Genomic DNA, 17,347 nt, shown 5'->3' on the forward strand with positions numbered 1-17,347 from the left:
TCTGCTCAGGGAGTTTTTAAGTCTGGTCTCTGTGTTTGATTTTAATAATTCCCTCGTTTTGGTCATGCTCTCAGCAGGCCCAAGAATCCCATGTTCACTGTTTTCCATTAAGGGTTGTCAGGCTGGAAGGCCACGTAGTCCCTGTCTTCATCATTTATGTGGTTGTTGTTGATTTTAACCAGTTGTCTGATTTTTCAGGATGTCATTTGGTGTCCATGTGGTTGCCAAGTAGACATTTGAAATCCCGGAGAGTGTACAACCCTGTAAGGAGGTTCATCTGATGACTCTAAGGAGAACAGTGGCCAAGGATTGAAAAATCCCACAGACCAGGGATTCCTAGGAGCCAAAATTTGACCAATTAGATGGATCTATGGAAGAGGTGTCACTGCTTTTTTAAAAAAATTTTTTCCATTTGTTTTTATTTCAATTCACTTGCCAATATATAGTATAATACCCAATGCTCATCCCATCAAGTGCCCTCCTTAGTGCCCATCCCCCTACCCACCTCCCCTTCCATAACCCTTTGTTTCCCAGAGTTAGGATTCCTCATGGTTTGTTTCCATCTCTAATTTTTCCCATTCAGTTCCTCTCCTTTTCCTTATAATCCCTTTCCCTATTTTTTTTCTCATTTAAATTTAAAAACTTTAATTCTCTGGGTCTGTTGTAATTTATCCATAGCAGTCTTTCACATTATATGCATAAAGCCTCCTACTTCTTTCTTGGGCATGTCTTATTTCCCCTTTTCAATTGCAGGGTCCCAAATGGACAGAGATCATCTCTTACACAGGACTTACTTTGTACCCCCAATAAAACCGAGGAAGGAAACTAATATGTATAAGCCCTTCCTGTGTGGGAAACACTACTCAGGAAAGAAACAAGAAGACCCACTGAGAAAAGCCATGGTGCTGAGGATGGCCAGCTTTTCCTTGCTTGTCTAGCCAGCCTTGTCTCTATCCATACCCAAAAACAACAGTTTTCTCTCTCCGGGAGTGTCAGTGATTTATGCAGCCCTACAGAAGACAACCTGGTGCTATATCCCTAGGTTATTTCAGGAGCCTGTTATCTTCATGTATCTTCATGGTTTTTTTTTTAATAATAAATTTATTTTTTAATGGTGTTCAATTTGCCAACATACAGAATAACACCCAGTGCTCATCCCGTCAAGTGCCCCCCTCAGTGCCCGTCACACACTCACCCCCACCCCCATCGTCCTCCCCTTCCACCACCCCCAGTTCGTTTCCCAGAGTTAGGAGTCTTTATGTTCTGTCTCCCTTTCTGATATTTCCTACCCATTTCTTCTCCCTTCCCTTCTATTCCCTTTCACTATTATTTATATTCCCCAAATGAATGAGAACATATAATGTTTGTCCTTCTCCGATTGACTTATTTCACTCAGCATAATACCCTCCAGTTCCATCCACGTTGAAAAAATGGTGGGTATTTGTCATTTCTAATGGCTGAGCAATATTCCATTGGATACATAGACCACAGCTTCTTTATCCATTCATCTTTCGATGGACACCGAGGCTCCTTCCACAGTTTGGCTATTGTGGACATTGCTGCTAGAAACATCGGGGTGCAGGTGTCCTGGCATTTCACTGCATCTGTATCTTTGGGGTAAATCCCCAGCAGTGCAATTGCTGGGTCGTAGGGCAGGTCTATTTTTAACTCTTTGAGGAACCTCCACACAGTTTTCCAGAGTGGCTGCACCAGTTCACATTCCCACCAACAGTGTAAGAGGGTTCCCCTTTCTCCACATCCTCTCCAACATTTGTTGTTTCCTGCCTTGTTAATTTTCCTCATTCTCACTGGTGTGAGGTGGTATCTCATTGTGGTTTTGATTTGTATTTCCCTGATGGCAAGTGATGCAGAGCATTTTCTCATGTGCGTGTTGGCCATGTCTATGTCTTCCTCTGTGAGATTTCTCTTCATGTCTTTTGCCCATTTCATGATTGGATTGTTTGTTTCTTTGGTGTTGAGTTTAAGAAGTTCTTTATAGATCTTGGAAACTAGCCCTTTGTCTGATACGTCATTTGCAAATATCTTCTCCCATTCTGTAGGTTGTCTTTGAGTTTTGTTGACTGTATCCTTTGCTGTGCAAAAGCTTCTTATCTTGATGAAGTCCCAATAGTTCATTTTTGCTTTTGTTTCTTTTGCCTTCGTGGATGTATCTTGCAAGAAGTTACTGTGGCCGAGTTCAAAAAGGGTGTTGCCTGTGTTCCCTTCTAGGATATAGATCGAATCCTGTCTCACATTTAGATCTTTCATCCATTTTGAGTTTATCTTTGTGTATGGTGCAAGGGAGTGGTCTAGTTTCATTCTTCTGCATGTGGATGTCCAATTTTCCCAGCACCATTTATTGAAGAGGCTGTCTTTCTTCCAGTGGATAGTCTTTCCTCCTTTATCGAATATTAGTTGACCATAAAGTTCAGGGTCCACTTCTGGGTTCTCTATTCTGTTCCATTGATCTATGTGTCTGTTTTTGTGCCAGTACCACACTGTCTTGACCACAGCTTTGTAGTACAACCTGAAAACTGGCATTGTGATGCCCCCATTTTTTTTAAAAATTTTTATTTATTTATGATAGTCACAGAGAGAGAGAGAGAGAGAGAGAGAGAGAGAGGGGCAGAGACACAGGCAGAGGGAGAAGCAGGCTCCATGCACCGGGAGCCCGACGTGGGACTCGATCCCGGGTCTCCAGGATTGCGCCCTGGGCCAAAGGCAGGCGCTAAACCGCTGTGCCACCCAGGGATCCCTATGGTTTTCTTTTTTAAAATTCCCCTGGCTATTCAAGGTCTTTTCTGATTCCACACAAATCTTAAAATAATTTGTTCTAACTCTCTGAAGAAAGTCCATGGTATTTTGATAGGGATTGCATTAAACATGTATATTGCCCTGGGTAACATTGACATTTTCACAATATTAATTCTGCCAATCCATGAGCATGGAATATTTTTCCATCTCTTTGTGTCTTCCTCAATTTCTTTCAGAAGTGTTCTATAGTTTTTAGGGTATAGATCCTTTACCTCTTTGGTTAGGTTTATTCCTAGGTATCTTATGCTTTTGGGTGCAATTGTCAATGGGATTGACTCCTTAATTTCTCTTTCTTCAGTCACATTGTTAGTGTATAGAAATGCCACTGACTTCTGGGCATTGATTTTGTATCCTGCCACGCTACCGAGTTGCTGTATGAGTTATAGCAATCTTGGGGTGGAGGCTTTTGGGTTTTCTATGTAGAGTATCATGTCATAGGCGAAGAGGGAGAGTTTGGCTTCTTCTTTGCCAATTTGAATGCCTTTAATGTGTTTTTGTTCCCTATTTGCTCCGGCGAGGACTTCCAGTACCATGTTGAATAGCAGTGGTGAGAGTGGACATCCCTGTCTTGTTCCTGATCTTAGGGGAAAGGCTCCCAGTGCTTCCCCATTGAGAATGATATTTGCTGTGGGCTTTTTGTAGATGGCTTTTAAGATGTCGAGGAATGTTCCCTCTATCCCTACGCTCTGAAGAGTTTTGATCAGGAATGGATGCTGTATTTTGTCAAATGCTTTCTCTGCATCTAATGAGAGGATCATATGGTTCTTGGTTTTTCTCTTGCTGATATGATGAATCACATTGATTGTTTTACGAGTGTTGAACCAGCCTTGTGTCCCGGGAATAAATCCTACTTGGTCATGGTGAATAATTTTCTTAATGTATTGTTGGATCCTATTTGCCAGTATCTTGTTGAGAATTTTTGCATCCATGTTCATCAGGGATATTGGTCTGTAATTCTCCTTTTTGGGGGGGTCATTGTCTGGTTTTGGAATTAAGGTGATGCTGGCCTCCTAGAACGAATTTGGAAGTACTCCATCTCTTTCTATCTTTCCAAACAGCTTTAGGAGAATAGGTATGGTTTCTTCTTTAAACGTTTGATAGAATTCCCCTGGGAAGCCATCTGGCCCTGGAGTCTTGTGTCTTGGGAGGTTTTTGATGACTGCTTCAATTTCCTCCCTGGTTATTGGCCTGTTCAGGTTTCCTATTTCTTCCTGTTCCAGTTTTGGTAGTTTGTGGCTTTCCAGGAATGCGTCCATTTCTTCTAGATTGCCTAATTTATTGGCGTATAGCTGTTCATAATGTTTTTAAAATCATCTGTATTTCCTTGGTGTTGGTAGTGATCTCTCCTTTCTCATTCATGATTTTATTAATTTGAGTCTTCTCTCTCTTCTTTTTAATAAGGCTGGCTAATGGTTTATCTATCTTATTAATTCTTTCAAAGAACCAACTCCTGGTTCTGTTGATCTGTTCCACAGTTCTTCTGGTCTCTATTTCATTGAGTTTTGCTCAAATCTTTATTAACTCTCTTCTTCTGCTGTATGTAGGATCTATTTGCTGTTTTTTCTCTAGCTCCTTTATGTGTAAGGTTAGCTTTTGTATTTGAGTTCTTTCCAGTTTTTGGATGGATGCTTTTATTGCGATGTATTTCCCCCTTAGGACTGCTTTTGCTTCATCCCAAAGATTTTGAACGGTTGTATCTTCATTCTCATTAGTTTCCATGGATCTTTTTAATTCTTCCTTAATTTCCTGGTTGACCCTTTCATCTTTTAGCAGGATGGTCCTTAACCTCCACGTGTTTGAGGTCCTTCCAAACTTCTTGTTGTGATTTAGTTCTAATTTCAAGGCATTATGGTCTGAGAACATGCAGGGGACGATCCCGATATTTGGTATCGGTTCAGACCTGATTTGTGACCCAGTATGTGGTCTATTCTGGAGAAAGTTCCATGTGCACTTGAGAAGAATGTGTATTCAGTTGAATTTGGATGTAAAGTTATGTAGATATCTGTGAAATCCATCTGGTCCAGTGTATCATTTAAAGCTCTCGTTTCTTTGGAGATGTTGTGTTTAGAAGACCTTCGAGTATAGAAAGAGCTAGATTGAAGTCCCTAAGTATAAGTGTATAATTATCTAAGTATGCCTTAACTTTGGTTATTAATTGACATATTTGGCAGCTCCCACATTTGAGGCATATATATTGAGGATTGTTAAGTCCTCTTGTTGGATAGATCCTTTAAGTATGAGATAGTGTCCCTCTTCATCTCTCACTACAATCTTCGGGGTAAATTTTAGTTTATCTGATATAAGGATGGCTACCCCTGCTTTCTTCTGAGGACCATTCGAATGGTAAATGGTTCTCCAACCTTTTATTTTCAGGCAGTAGGTGTCCTTCTGTGTAAAATGAGTCTCTTGTAGACAGCAAATAGATGGGTCCTGCTTTTTTATCCAGTCTGAAACCCTGAGCCTTTTGATGGGGTCATTAAGCCCGTTCACGTTCAGAGTTACTATTGAGAGATATGAGTTTAGTGTCATCATGATATCTATTCAGTCCTTGTTTTTGTGGATTGTTCCACTGAACTTCTTAAAGGGGAATTTTAAGAGTCCCCCTTAAAATTTCTTGCAGAGGTGGTTTGGAGGTCACATATTCTTTCAGTTCCTGCCTGTCTTGGAAGCTCTTTATCTCTCCTTCCATTCTGAATGAGAGCCTTGTTGGATAAAGTATTCTTGGTTGCATGTTCTTCTCATTTAGGACCCTGAATATATCCTGCCAGCCCTTTCTGGCCTGCCTGGTCTTTGTAGAGAGGTCTGCTTTTACCCTATTACTCCTCCCCATAAAAGTCAGGGATTTCTTGTGTCTTGCTGCTTTAAGGATCTTCCCTTTATCTTTGGAATTTGCAAGCTTAACTATTAAATGTTGAGGTGTTGAACAGTTTTTATTGATTTTAGGGGGGGGATCTCTCTATTTCCTGGATCTGAATGCCTGTTTCCCTTCCCAGATTAGGAAAGTTTTCAGCTATGATTTGTTCAAATACATATTCTGGCCCTCTGTCCCTTTCGGCACCCTCGGGAACCCCAATTAAACGTAGGTTTTTCTTCCGCAGGCTTCGTTCATTTCCCTTAATCTATCTTCATGGTCTTTTAATTGTTTGTGTCTTTTTCCTCAGTTTCCCTCTTTGCCATCAACTTGTCTTCTATGTCACTCACTCGTTCTTCCACCTCGTTAACCCTCGTCGTTAGGACTTCTAGTTTGGATTGCATCTCATTCAATTGAGTTTTAATTTCTGCTTGATTAGATCTAAATTCTGCAGTCATGAAGTCTCTTGAGTCCTTTATGCTTTTTTCTAGAGCCACCAGTAGCTTTATAATAGTGCTTCTGAATTGGCTTTCTGACATTGAATTGTAATCCAGATTTTGTAACTCTGTGGGAGAGAGGAGTGTTTCTGATTCTTTCTTTTGAGGTGAGGTTTTCCTTCTAGTCATTTTGCTCAGTGCAGAGTGGCCAAAAACTAGTTGTATTGGGAAAAGGAGAAAAAGAGAGGAGAGAAGGAAAGAAAAGAGGAAAAAAAAAGAAAAGAGATGAAAAAAAGAGAACAAAAAGAAAGAAGGGAAAAAGAAGGGTGGGGGAAGCACACAGAAATCAAAAAGCAAAAAAAAAAAAAAAAAACAAAAACAAAAGAAAACAAGGGAGAGTATCCTCTGATTCTGTATAGTGTAAGTCCCTTGATTTCCCCTGGAACTTTCCAGTGCTGCTTGGTCAATAATTTGTTTTTCCCCTGACCGTCTAGCTGGTCTTCTGGGGGAGGGGCCTGTTGTGCTGATTTTCAGGTGTTAGCACTTGGGGGAGCTGCTCCGCCCCCTGCCTGGTGCAGGGCTCAGTGAGTGTTGTTTATCCTGTTTATCCCATGAGGCGACTGTGAGGCTCAGTGGGGGTTGTTTTCCCCTTGAGGCCCCAGGAGGAACAACCACAGTGGCAGTGGACAGCTCTGGAGCCCTGGATTCAGCTCCCGCAGTAACTATGGAGCTCTCGGTCTGCAGGGGCCTGGATGCTCTGGGGGCGGGGCCGCTGATCTGCTCAGCTCTGGGCAGGTGCGTCCTTGCTGTCCTGGGCCCTCCTGGCCTCTGCCTGTCCTGGGGGGAGGCCAGATCCTGGGCTGTGTCCCCGGTGCCCTGTGCTCCCGGGCCTGCACTGTTGGATTTGCAGTCCTGGCTGGGAAGCCCCATCTCCGCGGAGCCACTACCTGAGCCTCTCCGAGCTGCTCCTGGGGCCGCGCAGCCCCCTGCTGGAATCTTTATTAGCTCTCTTCTTCTGCTGGGTGTAGGATCTATTTGGTTAGCTTTTGTATTTGAGTTCTTTGCAGTTTTTGGATGGATGCTTGTATTGCAGTGTATTTTCCCCTCAGGAGGCAGGTCTATTTTTAACTCTGTGAGGAACCTCCACACAGTTTCCAGAGTGGCTGCACCAGTTCACATTCCCACCAACAGTGCAAGAGGGTTCCCCTTTCTCCACATCCTCTCCAACGTTTGTTGTTTCCTGTCTTGTTAATTTTCGCCATTCTCACTGGTGTGAGGTGGTATCACATTGTGGTTTTAATTTGTATTTCCCTGATGGCAAGTGATGCAGAGCATTTTCTCATGTGCATGTTGGCCATGTCTATGTCTTCCTCTGTGAGATTTCTGTTCATGTCTTATGCCCATTTCATGATTGGATTGTTTGTTTCTTGGGTGTTGAGTTTGATAAGTTCTTTATAGAATTTGGATACTAGCCCTTTATCTGATACGTCATTTGCAAATATCTCCTCCCATTCTGTAGTTTGTGTTTTAGTTTTTTACTGTTTATTTTGCTGTGCAGAAGCATTTTATCTTAAGTCCCAATAGTTCATTTTTCCTTTTGTTTCCCTTGCCTTCATAGATGTATCTTGCAAGAAGTTACTGTGGCCAAGTTCAGAAAGGGTGTTGCCTGGTTCTCCTCTAGGATTTTGATGGAATCTTGTCTCACAACTAGATCTTTCATCCATTTTGAGTTTATCTTTGTGTATGGTGTAAGAGAATGGGACTAGTTTCATTCTTCTGCACATGGCTGTCCAATTTTCCCAGCACCATTTATTGAAGAGACTGTCCTTTTTCCAGTGGATATTCTTAAGTGTTTCATTGGATATTAGTTGGCCATAGAATTGAGGGCCCATTTCTGGGTTCTCTGTTCTGTTACATTGATCTATGTGTCTGCTTTTGTGCCAGTACCACACTGTCTTGATGACCACAGCTTTGTAGTAGAGCTTGAAATCCGGTATTGTGATGTCCCCAGCTTTGGTTTTCTTTTTCAATATTCCTCTGGCTATTCGGGGTATTCTCTGAATTCAAATCTCAATATTATTTGTTTCAACCTTGTGAAGAAAGTCTATGGTATTTTGATAGGGATTGAGTTGAATGTGAAAATTGCCCTTGGTAGCACAGATATTTTCACAAAATTTATTCTTCCAATCCATGAGCATGGGATGTTTTTTCATCTCCTTGTGTCTTCCTCAAGTTCTTTCAGAAGTGTTCTGTAGTTTTTAGGGTATAGATCCTTTACCTTTTGGTTAGGTTCATTCCTAGGTATCTTATGGTTTTGGGTGCAATTGTAAATGGGACTGATTCCCCAATTTCTCTTTCTTCAGTCTCATTGTTAGTGCATGGAAATGCCACTGATTTCTGTACATTGATTTTGTATCCTGCCACATGCTGAATTCTGTAGGAGTTCTAGCAATCTTGGGGGGGAGTCTTTGGGTTTTCTATATACAGTATCATGTCATCTGCAAAGAGGCAGAGTTTGACTTCTTTGCCAATTTGAATACCTTTTATTTCTTTTGGTTGTCTGATTGCTGAGGCTAGGACTTTCTAGTACTATGTTGAATAGCAGTGGTGAGAGTGGACATCCCTATTGTGTTCCTGATCTTAGGGGAAATGCTCTGTTTTTCCCCATTGAGAATGATCTTTGCTTTGGAGTTTTCATAAATGGCTTTTAAGATATTGAGGAATGTTCCTCTATCCCTACAGTTTGAAGAGTTTTAATCAGGAATGGATGCTGTGTTTTGTCAAATGCTTTCTCTGCATCTATTGAGAGGATCATATGGTTCTTGTTTTTTTTCTTGTTGATGTGATCTATCATGCTGATTGTTTTATGAGTGTTGAACCACGCTTGCATCCCGGGGATAAATCCCACTTGGTCCTGGTGAAAAACCTCTTCATGTACTGTTGGATATTGGCTAGTATCTTGGTGAGAATTTTTGCATCTGTGTTCATCCAGGGATATTGGCGTATAAGTCTCCTTTTTGGTGGGGTCTTTTTCTGGTTTTGGAATTAAGGTGATGCTGGCCTCATAAAACAAGTTTGGAAGTATTCCGTCCCTTTCCATCCTTCAGAACAGCTTTAGTAGTATAGGTATTATTTCTTCTTTAAACGTTTGATAGAATTCCCCAGGGAAGCCATCTGACCCTGGACTTTTGTGTCTTGGGAAGTTTTTGATGACTGCTTCAATTTCCTTGCTGGTTATTGGCCTGTTTAGGTTTTCCATTTCTTCCTGTTCCAGTTTTGGTAATTTGTAGCTTTCCAGAAATGCATCCATTTCTTCTCGATTGCCTAATTTGTTGGCAGCTAGCTGCTCATAATGTTTTTAAAATTGTTTGTATTTCCTTGGTATTTGTTGTGTTTGCTCCTGTTTCTTTTTGTAAATGTATGTATGTATTTTTTATATAAATTCACTTTTATTGGTGTTCAATTTGCCAACATATAGAATAATACCCAGTTCTCATCCCATCAAGTGACCCCTCTGTGCCCTTCACCCAGTCACCCCCACCCCCCACCCACCTCCTCTTCCACCCCCCCCTAGTTTGTTTCCCAGAGTTAGGAGCCTCTCATGTTCTGTCTCCCTTTCTGATATTTCTCACTCATTTTTTCTCCTTTCCCCTTTATTCTCTTTCACTACTTTTTATATTCCCCAAATGAATGAGGCCATATAATGTTTGTCCTTCTCCAGTGGACTTATTTCACTCAGCACAGTACCCTCCAGTTCCACCACGTCGATGTTTGCTCCTCTTTCATTCGTGATTTTATTAAGTCCTTTTTCTTTTTAATAAAGCTGGCTAGGGATTTATCTATCTTATTAATTTTTTGAAAGAGCGAACTCTCCTGGTTTTGTGGATCTGTTGTACAGTTCTTCTAGTCTCTATTTCATTGAGTTCTGCTCAAATCTTATCTCTCTTCTTCTGCTTGGTGTAGGCTTGACTGTTCTTTCTCCAGTTCCTTTAGGTGTGAGGTTAGCTTGTGTATTTGAGTTTTTTTTCCAGTTTTTTGAGAGTGGTTTGTATTGCAGTGTTTCCCTCTTAGGAGTGCTTTTGCTTTATCCCAAAGATTTTGAATGGTTTTATCTTCATTCTGATTAGTTTCCACGAATCTTGTTAATTTTTCTCTAATTTCCTGGTTGACCCATTCATCTTTTAGGAGGATGCTCTTTAACCTCCGTGTGTTTGAGTTTCTTCCAGGTTTCTTCTTGTGATTGAGTTCTAGTTTCAAAGCATTGTGGTCTGAACATATGCAGGGACAATCCCAATCTTTTGGTATCAGTTGAGACCTGATTTGTGACCCAGTATGTGGTCTCTTCTGGAGAAAGTTCCATGTGCACTTGAGAAGAATGTGTATTCGTTTGGATGGAAAGTTGTTTATATATCTGTGAAATCTATTTGGTCCAGTGTATCATTTAAGGCCCTTGTTTCTTTGGAGATGTTGTGCTTAGAAGATCTGTCATTCGCTGAAAGTGCCGTGTTGAAGTTTCATATTAGTGTATTATTAAGTTTCTCTTTACTTTGGTTATTAATTGATTGATCTACTTGGCAGTTCCTACATTAGAGGGATAAATATTTATGATTCTTAGGTGTTCTTGTTGGATAGACCCTTTAAGTATGATATAGTGTCCCTCGTCATCTCTTACTACAGTCTTTGATATGAACTCTGTAATTTATCTGATATGAGGATTGCTATCCCAGCTCTCTTTTGAGGACCATTTGAATAGTAAATGGCTCTCCACTACATCATTTTCAGCTGGAGGTGTCCTTAGGTCTAAAATGAGTCCCTTGTAGACAGTGTATAGATGGGTCTTGCTTTTTTTATCCAGTCTGATAACCTGGCATCTTTTGATGGGATCATTTATCCCTTTCACGTTCAGAGTAACTATTGAAAGATATGAATTTAGTGTCATAATATTACCTATTCAGTCTCTGTTTTTGTGGATTGTTTCTTTGGGCTCCCTCTTTCTTTCTCTCCCACCCTTTCCTATTAAGGGTGCCGCCTTAATACAGAGCTGGTTTCGTGGTCACGTATTCTTTCAGTTTCTACGTATCCTGGAAGCTCTTTATCTCTCTTTCTATTCTGAATGACAGCCACACTGGATAAAGTATTCTTGGCTGCATGTTCTTTTCATTTAGTACCCTGTATATATTATGCCAGCCCTTTTTGGCCTGCTAGGTCTCTGTGGAGAGGTCTGCTGTTGATCTGCTATTTCTCCCCATATAAGTTAAGAATCTCTTGTCTCACACTGCTTTAAGAATTTTCTCTTTATCCTTGAATTTTGCAAGTTTCACTATTAAATGTTGAGGTGTTGAATTTTTTTAATTGATTTTTCGGGGAGTCCTCTCTATCTCTTGGATCTGAATGCCTGTTTTCTTCCCCAGATTTGGGAAATTCTCAGCTATGATTTGTTCAAACATACTTTGTGGTCCTCTTTTTGTCTCAGCCTATTCTTGAATCCCAATTAGACGTATATTCTTCCTTCTCCAGCTATCATTTATTTCCCTAAGCCTTTCCTCATGGGCTGTTAATTGTTTTTCTCTTTTTTTTCCCCTTAGCTTCCTTCCTTTCCATCAACTTGTCTTTTATGTCATTCACTCTCTCTTCTACCTTATTAACCCTAGCAGTTAGAACATCCAGTTTGGATTGCATCTCATTTAATGTATTTTTACTTTCAGCCTGATTAGATCTAAATTCTGAATTAATGAAACCTCTAGAGTCCTTTGTGCTTTTTTCCAGGGCCACCAATAGCTTTATAATTGTACTTCTGAGTTGAATTTCTGACATTGTATTGAAATCCAGATTCTGTAACTCTGTAGCAGAGAGTACTGTTTCTGGTTCTTTCTTTTGTGGTGAATTCTTCCTTCTAGTCATCTTGTCCAGTGCAGAGTGGTTGAATGAGTGGGTTGAGTCAAAAATACCAACCACGACCTAAGTAAAATATATCCTAGATGATTCTAAAGAGGTCATAGACTAGAAAATAAAAAGAACAGAACAAAATAAAACAAAAGGACCACTAAAGTGAAAAAAAAAATTTAAATGAAGTATAAAAATAAAAAGCCAAAAACCAAAACAAAGAGAAGAAAAAAGAAAAAGAAAAAGTGGAAAAGGGGAGGATGGTGGTAGTGAGGCACAGTGATGGTGGAGATAGAATGTAGTCTACCTGAGGGGTCCTAGAGGGTAATCTTGGTTTTGAGTGTATTTTGTTCTGTATGTTAGAAGATGCTTAATCCAAATTTATATAAACCAGCAATAGTTATAGAAAGCCCCAATATTGACCACCAAAACATAAAGAAGATAAAAGGGGGGGGGGCACAATAGGAAGGAAGAGATAATATCTCACAGAATGAACCAGTAAGGTGTTCGCCTTGATTCTGTACGTATTTTGGTCCTGTTATAGAGGGTACTAATTTCCACTATTGTAAAACAGAATGAGGCAGAAAAAACAAATACCCATATCTTGTATATCTATCAAAATTAAATTATGTTGAAGGGAATCCAGAAGTGAAAAATATATCTAAGACATGTAATTGTAGAATATGAAAGTCAAAAAGGAAAAAAACTTAGAGTTGATATAATATTGTAGTTAAGGTGGAAAAGAGAAAAAATATTGGAAATTTTTAGTTTGTATAAAAACAAGTTGTAATGGAAAAAAAACAAAAAACAAAAAAGGACCATCTAGTTTTATGTACTATTTTCTCTCAGTGCTGGGGCTTTCAAGTGCTGCTTGTTCAATAAACTTGCTTTTCCCCTGTTCTTCCAGGAGTTCTTCTGGGAGAGGGGCCTGTTGTACTGATTCTCAGGTGTCTGTGCCTGGGTGGAGATGCCCTGCCCCTTGCCAGGTTTATCCTGTGAGGCCTTTGTTCCCTAGAGGCCCTGCCTCTCCTAGGCAAAAGGTGAAATAAAGAGGAAAAAAAGTGGTGGTAGCCATGTTCCAGCTCTGGAGTTGAGCTTCCCACAAGTAACTAACCGCATTCTTCCAGTCAACTGTGGCCTAGATGCTCCTGGGGGTAGGCACATGTGCATTGATATGCACAGCTTTTGGGGGCCCAGTGGCAGGAGAGTTCTCGCTGTCTTGTGCTCTCCCCACTTCTGCCTATCCCAGGGGGACTGGAAAATAGACAGCTTTGTCCGCTTAGGCGCCCTGGGATCTGGGGCCCTGTGCCCCTGAACCCATGCTCCCAGGGACTGCCTCTCCCAAAGGGGACAGAGGACAGCCACCTCTGTCTGTGGTTGGGCTGTAACGTAAAGGCCACTCTGGAGCTGGCCCACCTTACTGACTGGTTTCTCCAAAATGCCCGGGAGAGCTGCAGCTGTCAATATTGAACTAAGATTGGCAGTGAGCTTTCCCCCCAGGTGCCCCTCCTCTTCTAGTGACTCCAGGAATCTTGAGGCTTCACTGCCCCTCCTTGATTCTGCTCAATTTCCCTACTAAACACCTTTCCATCAGGGAAAACTCCAGCTCGGATTTGTAAAGTTCCTGCCTCTTCAGAGCTGGGCTTTTGTGCCCTGGAGACTTTGCCACTCCACTTTAGCCCTGCTAGTTGTGGTCCTCCTCCCCCCCTTTATTCTTTCAGATTTGTTTTTTGCCTTCCTACCTTGTTAGAAGCAGAAGGTTTTCTCTCTCTAGCATTCCAGCTGTTCTCTCTTTATTTTTTATTTTTATTTTTTAAAAACATTTTATTTATTTATTCATGAGAGACACAGAGAGGCAGAGACACAGGCAGAGGGAGAAGCAGGCTCCATGCAGGGAGCCTGACGTGGGACTTGATCCCGGGTTTCCAGGATCACGCCCTGGGCTGAAGGCGGTGCTAAACCGCTGGGCCACTGGAGCTGTCCTTTTTTTTTTTTTTTAAGATTTTGTTTATGTAAAAAAAAAAAAAGATTTAATTTATGTTCTCTCTTTAAACCTCAGGTCAGATGTTCAGGTTGTTTTGAAAGTTATCTAGGTATGTTTGTGGGATCAGATGAATTGAGGACTCCTACTCTTCCGCTATCTTGCCCAACCCACTGAGATGTCACTTATTTGATGAAAAAATTTTATCTGGTCTTTAGGATCTTTTAGATTTTTGAGTAATAATTCAGGATTTGTTGACAAACATTTCACCCATGACAGGACGTGCACCTCCTTGTTGAGTAGTCAGGGCATCCGGACCCTCTCATTTTAGAGTACCACTGGTACTCAGTTCATACTGCTTGAGGAGCATTTAGGCTATCATTAAAAACCTTTTTCAATAATTACAGAGAAATTAGTTTTTTGAATTCATTAACTCCCCAGTTGAAGAAGTATTTTGACAAATCTATAGAAATCAGATCTTTTTCGAATAATAGGATTAGAAGTTTATAGGAAGCTCACCTATAGGAAGCTCAGGAGTTAGTCACTTTATGTATAAATGATCATACATTTCAATCTGGCTGGCATTCAAGGAGTCTTATTTCATCATTTTTGGGTGCAAGATATCCTAACCGGTAGTATACAGACCATTTGGATGGGAAACCTTTGTATATCTTATTATCATAGAGAATGAATAATCTGGTATTACTAGGAGACAGAGCTAGAGTGCACCCCAGAACCCACCAGTCAGGGGCAGTGTGGACATCATAGTTATTTTTTGTCAGGTAGGCATCGGCCCGTACCCATCTTGAATGGCTGTGGTTTAAATGTGGAACAAAAAACATTCCTGTGAATTTGGTTTAGCAGTCTGTGTATTGTATATTATTGTTGATAAATGATTGGTTTCCTTTCTAATGGTCCCCTGAATATTCATCTATCCAGTAAGTGAAACTTATTTATTTTATGTAATGGGATTATGGAGACATTCCATTTACCTACAGAGTTTTCATTGAACTAGAACATAGAACAGCTTCACTAATTTCCTTGACAATGTAATTAAAGGTATCCTTGTCATTATGTAATTCAAAATCTATCATATATAGAAGTGCAGTCTCCTCTAAGTCAAACTGGAGGGTTTGATTATAGAGTAAGTCTGGAACATGTCCCAAATCAGGTCTCATACCATTAAGATTCTATCTATTTATTTTTTTTAATTGGAGTTCAATTTGCCAACATATAGCATATCACTCAGTGCTCATCCTGTCAAGTGCCCCCCCTTCAGTGCCTGTCACCCAGTCACCCCCAACCCCCGCCCACCTCCCTTTCCACTACCCTTTGTTCATTTCCCAGAGTTAGGAGTCTCTCATGTTCTGTCACCCTCACTGATATTTCCCACTCATTTTCTCTCCTTTCTCCTTTATTCCCTTTCACTATTTTTTATATTCCCCAAATGAATGAGACCATATAATGTTTGTCCTTCTGATTGACTTATTTCACTCAGCGTAATACCCTCCAGTTCCATCCACGTCCATCCACAAATGGTGGGTATTTGTCGTTTCTAATGGCTGAGGAATATTCCATTGTATACATAGACCACATCTTCTTTATCCATTCACCTTTCGATGGACACCGAGGCTCCTTCCACAGTTTGGCTGTTGTGGACATTGCTGCTATAAACATTGGGGTGCAGGTGTCTACCATTAAGATTCTTTATGCACAGGGACAGGTTATCAGCAATGAGGTTTATAGTGGTTATGGGCCACCTCTTGGACTGTAAGGCTTCTTCTCACTCAGATTAATTGCTCCAAGCTCAGCCTGGACTGAGTGGAGGTGTCCTGGCCTTTGAACATGGGTAGTTTGGGCTGATGGTGCCCTGAGCTTCATGGCGGCCAGAGGACAGGCGCTCCTTTGTGTGCTTCTGCCATTCTAGTTCTTCCCAGGGAGTCATGGGGTAATAGCCACTCCCCAGATTTCCTTGATGGTCCCATACATCTCATTTTGTGACTTTTCATTGAGCCAGGATTGAAATAGGGTCTTGTGTTCCATTTAGATAAGGTAGACTCTTACGTCTTTTAATTTCAAACATTTCCCCATTGTGTTTTAGTGCCATCTATTAAAGATAAATTGTCATTTGTCTTAGCCAAAGCTGGAATGTCAGAAATTCTATTCTACCCTTTTGATGTCATTTAATATAGTCCTTAATCTCCTACATTTCCTGTGAACTGTTGTTTTTGATACAGACCCTTGATTAGATTCAAGTTCAGTTTTTTTGGAGGGGGATAGGAATTCTTCATAATTGTTGCTGTGTATTTCCTATTGCCTCACACGGGGAGGTGGGGAATGTCTGGTTGCCTCACTGGCTCCAAGTGTTGTTAGCCTTGTTGCAAGTTATCTATTGCTCTTTTACTTAGCTATTAGCATCCGTTGATGATCATTGCTTAAATGCCTTACTTTCTCACTTGGAGTTCAGAGTTTTTCTTATTGAAGAACTTTCTTATATCAACTAAATTATTATCCTAAAGTATAGTTTGTTTAGCAAAGGCAGGATAAGTGATTGTTTCCTTTATAGGCCATTTTCCAGAACAATGAGTTGGTACCTATGAAATCTTGATGCATCCAATGATTTCTTTTGTATTAAGAACTTATGGATTTATATATATATGTTTATATATTTCATTATTTTGCAATAGTAGTCTTTATTGATGCTTAAACTGTAATAAGTCTAATGGGAGCCCTTTTGAGTTTGCCTCTTGCTTTTGAACATGACCCTGCTACTGTCTCTAATAATGTTCTTGCATTTTGTCAACAAGATTTCTCAGGCTTATCTTGGGAATAATCAGCCCTAGTTTCTTCAGGAAACTTTGATTTTAGTTGAAAATGGTACTTAGAGAAGAACACAGTCTGGGAAGGGGTGTTCACTGCTATGGAGATTGTCATTTCTTCTAGAACTTTTCAAGGGTCAGAATTAGGAAGTTTTACTTCCTAAAGTGAAAATAAGTTTGTTCATATGGACACCTCTAATTCAACTTTAAATTCAGAGTTTTTACCTTGCTGATTTAAAATTTTTATTGTTGGGGATGCCTGAGTGGCTCAGCATTTGAGTGTCTGCCTTTGGCTAAGGGCATGATCCTGGGATGCAGGATCAAGTCTCGCATTGGGCTCCTTGCAGGGAACCCGCTTCTGCCTCTGCCTGTGTCTCTGCCTCTCTCTCTCTCTGTGTCTCTTATGAATAAATAAATAAAACGTTTAAAAATAAATTTTTTTCTTTTAAGCTGAAAACCTTGGCTGCTAATTATGCCTTTGAACTACAGTTTAGAATAATAGTTTAAAAATAATACAAATATTATTGCTAACAAAACTGCAAAGTGCAGCTTAAGGTATCTT

The 17,347-nt window shown here is 40.5% G+C and overlaps 1 protein-coding gene across 6 annotated transcripts in view; it reads left to right on the forward strand.

Moving 5' to 3' along the window:
* ULK4 (unc-51 like kinase 4) overlaps positions 1 to 17,347 on the forward strand; it is a 591,366-nt gene that overhangs the window by 66,086 nt on the left and 507,933 nt on the right. The window lies entirely within an intron of this gene.

The sequence above is a fragment of the Canis aureus genome, chromosome 22 (assembly GCF_053574225.1).
Source record: "Canis aureus isolate CA01 chromosome 22, VMU_Caureus_v.1.0, whole genome shotgun sequence".
In the NCBI taxonomy this organism is placed as follows: domain Eukaryota; kingdom Metazoa; phylum Chordata; class Mammalia; order Carnivora; family Canidae; genus Canis; species Canis aureus.